The 10,257-nt window shown below is 35.3% G+C and overlaps 1 long non-coding RNA gene across 1 annotated transcript in view; it reads right to left on the reverse strand.

The window, feature by feature from the left end:
• Positions 1-5,602: 5,602 nt before the first annotated feature.
• LOC128249029 (uncharacterized) overlaps positions 5,603-10,257 on the reverse strand; it is a 5,187-nt gene continuing 532 nt past the window's right edge. Inside the window, exons 2-3 of the long non-coding RNA XR_008265127.1 lie at positions 9,587-9,659; positions 5,603-7,043 (exon numbers count right to left, since the gene is read on the reverse strand). This is a non-coding gene — a long non-coding RNA (uncharacterized LOC128249029). The remainder of the gene's footprint in view (positions 7,044-9,586; positions 9,660-10,257) is intronic.

A 10,257-nucleotide genomic window follows, 5' to 3' on the forward strand; every position in this document is an offset into this window, starting at 1 on the left:
ATATATATATATATATAATTAATCAAAAGACATACTAAGTATGTCTATTTGCTTGAAATAACAGTCAAAACTCGTTATTAAATCGCCAAAAATACACTGGTGATTACTACAGAAATCAAAGGCAAATTTGGTTAAGACAGTCTACCTACTTACATTTAAGTGGACTAGTTTCTGCATTGGCGTAATATGTCTTAGCTTCTTCAACACGCATTACCAGAAAGCGATTCCCAACTTATCCTTCCGAAATCTGTGCCGCTACTGTGCCGCTACTGATTCGTTTCGTGACGAAATCACAGCAGCTTCCCAATGTAAAATAATCTCGTTGCCAAAATTACGAGAAAAATAATTTGATAAAATTAATTTACAAAGGTAACGTTAATTCTATTATATCCAATGTCACTATTTAAAGATGATAATAACAGAATTAATGATACAGGCGACTGCAGGCCAAAAAATAGCATTTAAATAGCCGAGTGATTAAAATTAATCAAAGGACATACTAAATATGTCTACTTGCTTAATTTCGGAAGGATAGGTCGGGAATCGCTTTCTGGTAATGCGTGCTGAAGCTAAGGCATAGTATTCCAATGCAGAAACTAGTCCACGTAAATGCATACTCTTAAATGTTTGTAAGTAGATTGTCTTAACCAAATTTGCCTTTGTTGGATTTCTGTAGTAAACACCAGTGTACTTTTGGCGATTTAATAACGAGTTTTGACTGTTATTTCAAGCAGGTAGACATACTTAGTATGTCCCTTGATTAATTTAAATCCCTCGGCTATTCAAATGCTATTTTTTGGCTAGCAGTCGCCTGTATCATTGATTCTGTTATTATCATTCTTAAACTAGTGACATTGGATAATAACTGAATTAACGGTACCTTTGTAAATTAATTATATATATATATATATATATACAGAGAGAGAGAGAGAGAGAGAGAGAGAGAGAGAGAGAGAGAGAGAGAGAGAGAGAAAGAGAGAGAGAGAGAGAGAGAGAGAGAGAGAGAGAGAGAGAGAGATGTATATGTCTCTGTGTGTATGTGTGTGTGTCTCTTCGTGTCTATGTTTGTCCCCACCACCGCTTGAAAACCGGTGTGGGTGTGTTTACATCCCTTAGTGGTTCGGCGTAAGAGACCGATGTAATAAATACCAGGCTTTAAAAACAGTACTGAGGACGATTCATTCGACTAAAAATCCTTCGAGGCAGTACCCCAGTATGGCCGCAGTCTAATGACTGAAACAAGGAAATTTGTATATACATATATATATATATACACACACTCACACGCACACACACGCACACACACACACATATATATATATATATATATATATGTGTGTGTGCGTGTGTATACATATGTATATATGTATGATTTATGTATGAATGTCATTATTCAGTTTTATTTCACAATTTCTTGCCAATAGAGAAAGAGACGGTTTCTAACCTAGATCCAAAAACCTTCATTGGAATTTCAACATCAACAACAGGGCATTTTTGTATGTATGCATACGTGCAGATTTGTACGTTTTGTTTTATGTATGTCTTCTCATTCATATACTTGCATACCCAGACTTGCTCGTACATTCTTAAATGAAAAACCTCTGGAAAGTTTTACAGATTTTTACAGTTCTAGTGATGGCTTAGATCTAAATTCTTCGAATCAGCTGTTTCCTTTCTGATTTTGAGAAGACTAATTTCACATGATTGGTGTTTACGTAGTGTGTTACATATTCCCGTGTCCCAATAATTACAGGTATAAACATGAACTTCTAATCTGGATAGAGTAATTGCAGATTTCTCAATAGTTCTGCGTAGGTATTCTCTTTTTCACTGATCTTCAGCTTTATGCTAACATCCGCTGGGCAGCTGATTTCCACAACTGTACGCAATTTCTCTTCACTGTGGCAAATCATTATATCATGTCTATTGTGCTTAAATTTTATTGAGGTTTTCACTGGATCATTCCACCAGTACTCCTTTTTATTATGAGTGGCTATGGCTTCCGCCATACTGTGGTTCCTTATTTCTTTGTCCTCGGTGTTATTTCATAAGTTTCTGCAGCATTTTTTATTAGTTTAACATCAAATTTAATTGCATCACAATCTTCCAAATTGTGTTCACGTCCCGACCCCATTCGGCAAACTAGTCGGTTGTGACAAGCAGCAGTTATCTGGATGTGTTGGAAGTGCTGTCACAGTCGTATCCTTCAATGTGGAATAAGAAAAGTTGGCAGGTCAGCTTATTTGATGTATAGTACTGACATTTTAAAATCGCAACAATCTAAGATATTTATTACTGCCTCTCCCAAAAGTTCTCAAATCCTCTGGAATTCACCTCTTATTTAAATGCAATATTCTCAAAGCCGGTTTGAAGCGAACAACTGCCTCCTCCCTAGATAATTTCCTTCGTTAATTGACAAGAAATTGTCGAATTAATAAGTCATTAAGACATAATGATGTGCTAAAGTCGAATTAGTCCATCCCACAAACAGAAAGCAAAATCATATTAAATTTAACCTTATATATTTTCCGGTTTTGCTTAATTAATGGTGAATGAATATAAGTAGTATAAACAGATCAATTTATGAGAATGAGGCTGTGATGGGGAAATGCAAATTTTCTGTCTTTTTGTTTCCATGGTGATTTGTTTTAATAAAAAAAGATTGAGAAAAATGCTATTTATTGAGAAAAGCCAACGATAGTGGGGTAAAGAAAGACAAACAATTGATTAATTTATTGAGTGATTAACCGAGTAATTAAACAAGCAATCGATTAGTTGGTCAAATTACTAACCTGCTGACTAGTAATAAGGAAATGAAATTGAGCCAGTGTGTGTGTTTATTATTAGTGTAATGACCCTCACAAGATACGATGAAAAATAATATTTAGTGAAACCAATTCTTTCAGCAGAAATAAATATTGGTAGATAATTTTGAGAAACAAAAATGATAATGAAGAAATATAATTTGAACGAAACAAAATATATTTTATTTATTCTCAATGCGTTCTGGTTGATTCGAACGTGGTATATTTGATCGTTGTTGATGAATCCCACGTGTTATGAACACACATCTAAAGGAAGGAATATCCTTCGGTGGCGTAAAAACACCAGCAATCACATATTCTCGTACGAACCTGCTAGAACATATTAAGAATGGATAGATACATTATTGTATGGAATTTTGGTGTTCTGCGTGCGTCCCGTAAATTATTAGCGTTTCGAAACATGCATACAAATCAAGAACAAAAAATGTTTGTTGATGCATATAAATAAGTGTAGAGCTCCTACGAGTTTCATCATTCCGATGTGGTAGCTTCAACTGAGGTAACAAGCGAGGAGGTCGAATCAGCGCGGTGTTTCTCGTGTTCCTTCACACTAGTCAGCCAGCAAATCACGCTTTCTTATAAATACATATGACCAAAAGGGAGGAAATGTCCACCGGTGGCAAAAAACAACAGTGATCAGATATCAACGTTCGAATATACCAAAATGTTTTACATATAGATACGTTATTGTTTGGAATTTCGCTGTTCATTCTTTTTTAACTTCGAAGATGCAACTTCTACAGATGAAAATGCAAAATAATGCTTAGTGCTGCCTTCTTACTAATTTTATCTATACTTTTAAATGACTTCCCTTTTACAGCAGTCTTTGATCAAGTTACGCAAAGCTCAAATATAGATAAATAGTAGATTTATTTCTAGTATAGCAAATCCGCTTCTTTACCGACAAGACAACCAGTAACATGTAGTAGTTGCTCGGTCTCTATTTCACTGCATTATGGTATGAATAATATTTTAATATTTTTCATGTCAATGTTTCTCTATACTATTCTGTTTTTATCCTGATCCTAATTTTTGTGTGATCATGTGTCAGTTGCATAATTTTTATCATGATAAATCTGTCTACCTACTAAAAATAAATAAACGAAAACTATTTGATTCCGCAAAATCTGCTCGCCTAAACGCAAATTTATTTTGTTTAATGGTTAATCCATCACTGATGTTTCTAGTTTAAAATCTAAGAGGTCCTGAAAATTACTTGCTTAACAGAAGTATAAATCTAAATGAAAGTGATATGATCGGAATACTGGAGGCAGATTAAATAAAACACGAAGAGATGAAGCAAACTACAAGAAGAGAGAATACGAGAAGAGTGAGAAAAATATTACAAAACTAAATTGAAAAAACATTATCGGAGTAATAACATTACGCTTAATTCTATTTGTCTCAAGTATTCTCAAGTATTTATATCTGAATACAGGTTCAATTTACCTTCATCATTTTACCAATTGGCATACATATATCTTCTGTCCTGATAAGCTTTCCTCGTCTTATCACCATCATAACACATTTTGAAAGTCCAAACTCCATCCTGATATTATTTGAAAAAACCTGTGCAGACTGGTCTAGACTGTCTAGTTCTACTTCTCTTTATGGGAACAACTTCAATTCATCCGTGTATAGCAGGTGGTTCAGATTCCCTTTAGCACTTCTAAGATTATGCGCCAGCTTTGTCTTCAGCAGTATTTTAATCTAGAGATCATTCCCCGCAGAAAGATCAATTAGGATACACTGCTCTCCTGAAAAATTCCTCTCCGAATTTTCACTTCTCATACTTGATTCCCTGATGTCAATTCAATATTCCAGCATTTCATACTTTTCCTTATAAAGCATATCACGTTTTCTGCTAATCCATACACTTCCATACTTTCTGCTAATAAGAGTAACGTATCATATCGTATACTTGAAAATAATCATTCCATACCATGCTTAGGTTTATGTGTCTTCTCTTCTAGTTTGAGATTAGTTAATCAATGAACAGCTGACCTTTCGTTGACCGGCTCCTGTTTCGTCACCCTTTAATACATTGCGGTCTACTTTTCCCTAAGTATCCATACAGTTCATCAGCCAAAGCACTTGACAATAGTTTTCACATTAGCGGAAGACAGGTTATTGTTCGAAAGTTGGATACAACATTACCATTTTCAGGATCCTTGGCTCATAACAATGTTGTTCTCGTTGTCATCCAGCTGGGTACGTACTGAGTTTTCCTGCAAGCACTTATCCAGCTGTTGTGCTATCCTTGCATGGAGCCCTCTCAGCTTCTTCATTCAATAATCTTGGACACCAATTACAACTGGTATTCCGTTCACTCTCTTCAACCTGCGAATTTTCCCGCTTCAAATCGTCATAGTTGTTCAGTATTTCTTCTTTCTCTTTGATCCTCTTGTCACCGGGATATTTGATATGCTTGCTAATTTAGTTAGCAGGTATCTCATCTTGAGGATTAGTGACTACAAGTCTCTTCGAGTCTTAAAAATCTTTCCTAGGATTCTTGGGAACCATAGAACGGTGCTCTTCTCAGGCCAACGTTTTTTGGCGCTAAGATGGCACGTGTTGTCAGCTACGACTTTACTTTTAACAAAATTATTATTAATAACGTAATAATACCTATTTAATTTAGAATTTTTATAAATATAAATTAGAAATGGAAACTAAAATAATAAATTGTACAATCAAATTAATTAATCATTAAATGATAAATTCAGTTTTATTATTTTATACAAAGAAATAACACATCTTGTAAATTACAGCTGTTTCAACAACATTAAGAAAGACAAGTTTTTCAAGAATAATAAAATACCGTTTAAATATAATAAGGTTTCATCAGATAGAATTTATATATATATATATATTGTGTGTGTGTGTGTGTGTGTGTGTGTGTGTGTGTGTGTGTGTGTGTGTGTGTGTGTGTGTGTGCGTCTGTGTGTGTGTTTGTGTGTCTGTGTGTCTGTGTGTACGTACAATGGTGATGGAAACTGGTACAAGAAATCCACAAAGAAATATCTTGAGAGGAAACCATTAAACAGGAATAACGTGTTCCAAATGTGATCCTCCGATAATAGGTTATCAACATAAGGGAAGAATATGTGACCCAGATAAGGATAAGAGTACTAGGCATAGTAAGTGTTCATTCTTTTGGGCTTAACTAACACAAACCAAAATAAAAGAGCTAAAAATATATGCCGGCAAATGAAACAAAGCGTGAGAAGAAAATTGAACTTCAATAGTGAGGAGATAAAATATAGCGTATACTTCATATGTCCTCTAAAACTCTGCGAATCAAGAGGATTGAAATGTTAAACATGAAATATCATTTCTGCTGATATTGGATCTCCTCAACAGCATCTAGCTTCTTTCTAATTTTGACAACATAGGATCGGGTAACATTCAGGAAGCAAGCTATCTCTGCATCACTGTACTTCACTTTTAAGGCAACGATTGCACAATAATTTTCATTTGCTGAGCTAACCTGGTGCATGACTTTATTATCTGAAAGGTAAAGTAAAAAAAGGTAGAAGTGTGTTAGAGCTCTTCAAAGTGATAGTTCTCAAAAATCTGATGCAACACACACACACACACACACACACACACACACACACACACACACACACACACACACACATACACACACACACATACATATATATATAATATCTTCAACATCAATAATATTGATAGTGACTTCGAGGTGTGTAGAGCTCTGTTGAATGATACATAGGTTGTAGGGTAAGTTCTGCCGAAGTGTTATTAACAATTCTATTGATTAAATCTGGGGTTTAATTACATTTCTTGTTCAGAATGTATTCATGCATATAGAACTATGTAATCAGGTGTGTATATTTAGGTGTGTCAACTTCAGGTCATGGGATTGATTTTTGGGGGTTCACAAAAGACTATAGTGAAGTGGAATGCGTTGAATTGGACTGTGAAGCATTATCATCCCAACATACACTTCATGTTTTGAATTTGTAATGAATTTAATCTTGCTGTCTAAGACCCTCTCAAATTATAGTTTTACGATACACTTGACAATTTCATATCATTTTTCTTATTTTTCTTTTCCGCCATGTTCAGATCTTCGATTCTCTGTGGTAGAACACGGTTTCCAGTTTCTGGTAAAAATAGTTGGACCAAAATTGAAGAAACTATACAACTGGTCCCTATGATAATACCAGGAGCCCACGGAAATGCCATAGCCTGTAGATAGAAAACTTACAATATTAGTGAAATTATATCAAATAAATTTATAGATAAATAGAGATAGCAATCTGACCAATCAGAAAAATATATGATTTCAATCAATGGGAAAACGTGTCTATAATTATTGCATTTAATTTATCGATGGGAGCAGATTCTTCTAACAAGTGCAGCAGACTCTATACGAAGATTTAGTGAGAAACAGAGATACGCAAAGAGGAAACACAAATAGGTAGGAGAAATATCGCTTTAGAAAGAGAAGACAGTTTTAGTAAGAGAAATACTTTTATAAAAATAAAAGAATGTAGATGACTTATCTAGAACGGAAGAATGCTGAAAAGAATTGAAATTATGATAGACAAGAAAGTATGATGCACATTAAAATGAAGGAAAAGAGTATTGTATTGAAATCAAGTCTATTATGAACTTAACTGTGCATAGTTTCAGGCACAATATTTTGGAATGAATAGGAAATCTTTCCAAAAGTTTCGTTTCATTCTGTTTTTCTAAGATTACTAAAAATAGCTAACTTTCATCCTCCCTCTCTCTTTCTCTCTCTCTCTCTCTCTCTCTCTCTCTCTCTCTCTCACATACACACACACACACACACACACACACACACACACACACACACACACACACACACACACACACACACACGCATACAAAACACATTTGCTATTTTATATCATATCTATATTATACTAGCAGAGATACCGGCGTTACTCGGGATTAAAATGGCATAATTTGTATATATATATATATTACAGTTATCTTTAAACAGGCGATACGGGAAACTGCAACATTGTCGACAAAACATTTGTGGAGTAACTGATGGGCTAATTCGACTAAGCGACATGTCATGCGTCTGTTTGGAGTATTCCAGGCCCTAATCTGTCATGGAAAATTGAGGGTGGGGTTATGTGAATTTTGAACGCGCCGAAAATCTGTCAGCGCATATACTCTCCATAGCGGCAGTCGGCGCTGTGTCTAACATGGCCCATCGTCTGAAGTTTGACACCTCCTTGGGGTTTGTTGTCCTACATCACTCATAAAGTAAACTTACAGGAAGTGAGGATATTCATGTGTAGGTAACAGGGATCCATTGAGGTGAGAGACTTGCCCTTGAACTTTGAACGTCGGCCTAAATCCATGTTCAATTATCTCCTTAGATGCACCAAACGATGTCATTTGAAATTCAGAGTTGTATTGTCTGATATTGTTCAGAAAATCCTTTGACTGGATGGAAATGCCTTCCAGAAGATCCATAAGAGGTTGAAGAGGAGCTAATAGTGCTGGCTATCCTACTTTACCACCTGAGCAGCGCATGTTATTAGTTTCATTTAGAAATTTAAAATTTTTGCAGGAACGACAATTTTAGTTTAGCACACCAATTTGGACAAAATTATCATTTTATAAGAATGGGATGGATCATATCTGAAAGCAGCTCCAGGAGTTGTCAAGGACGACTATGTACGTAGTCTGTTTCTGAGAGCTATTCTTTTGAACCTCTGTCTAATCATTAAAATGTTCTCTCTTGAGACTCCATCTGACGTGCTGCAGCATGCCTTTACTGATCTTGAGCAAGTTTCATTGCGCTTCTCTCTTGGGAGCCATTTGACGTGCTGCAGCATGCGTCTACTGATCTTGAAAAAGTCATATTTCTCTTCTGTATTGTGACACCTTCTGATGTGCTTCAGCATGCCTTTGCTGATCTTAAGAATGTCTCATTTCGCTTCTGTGTTGAGACGCCATTTGACGTGCTGCAGCATACATTTGTTGATCTTGGGAAAGTCTCATCTTCCTTCTGAATAGAGACTTCATTTGATGTGCTGTAGTATGCCTTTGCTGATCTTGGGAAGTCTCATTCCGCTTCTGTCTTGAAACTCCATTTGATGTTGTGCTGCAGTATGCCTTCGTTGATCTTGAGAAAGGATCATCTCGCTTCTGTCTAAAGAAATAAAATGACCTGAATGATATCACATTAGAATTAAAAGGGAAAGAATAAAAGTGAGACAATATGATAGCCTTATCACATTATAATTAAAAGTTAGAAAATAAAGTGGAACAAAATTATATCACATTACAATATAGATCTTATTCTTTCACTTTTGACACATAATACCGAACCAGTGCCAGTGTTATATTGTTTTAATCGAAATGAAACTAAAAATTACATGCTGATGCTCACAGGGTCTGATACTATTACCTCGTAAAATTTGATTTGATCGAACCGTTTGCGAATGCATAGGGAACAGACAGACAAAGAATTTATATATAGATTATATGCATATACAGGGAGAGAGAGAGAGAGAGAGAGAGAGAGAGAGAGAAAGAGAGAGAGAGAGAGAGAGAGAGAGAGAGAGAGAATAGATACAAAGATATAGTAAAAGAATTGCCTAATTTTATAGATAGATATATTTCACATGTGCGTGTGTGTGTGCATTTGTATCTGCTGTACAATTAAATGCTATTCATGACAGTCCGTATGTATTTGAAAATCTCACTAATAGTTTAGATTAAAAAACTCAGTATTTCCTTACCAAGAGTTTGAGCCAAGGTGCTACCATACATACAAATCGCGTGAAAGTTGTAACAAAACTACTTCCAACAGTTCTACAATAACAAGAAATTTACGATTAGAAACAATGTTTAGTTAGAATATATAAATCAATCGGAAAGTTATAAAATGTAGAACAATGGGTTAAATTATTTAGAAAATAATGTCTCGTTAGTTTAGCTTATGCTCAAATGCAGCTATAACATTGTAGCTTTTCAGTCTCTCAGTCTAGTTTCATACAGGCTCCAAGCACAAACCAAACTTCAGAAATAAGTCGACCAGTTGTAACTTATCTCATATCTTGATTTGATACACTGATTTTGTGTTTTTAAATTTCAAATTTCAAATTGAAAAACATTGAAGTGTAGTCATGAAATTAAGTAAAGGTGGTAAGAAGACAATTTTAAGTTCCTATATCCACCAACCGTAGCAAAAGAGGAAGAGAGGTAGATCTCGTATCGGCTGTGTGGTAAGTATAGGCGCAGGAGTGGCTGTGTGGTAAGTAGCTTGCTTACCAGCCACATGGTTCCGTGGCACTTTGGGCAAGTGTCTTCTACTATAGCTTCGGGCCGACCAAAGCCTTGTGAGTGGATTTGGTAGACGGAAACTGAAAGAAGCCCGTCGTATATATATATATATATATATATATATATA

Source organism: Octopus bimaculoides, chromosome 11 (genome assembly GCF_001194135.2).
Source record: "Octopus bimaculoides isolate UCB-OBI-ISO-001 chromosome 11, ASM119413v2, whole genome shotgun sequence".
Lineage (NCBI taxonomy): Eukaryota > Metazoa > Mollusca > Cephalopoda > Octopoda > Octopodidae > Octopus > Octopus bimaculoides.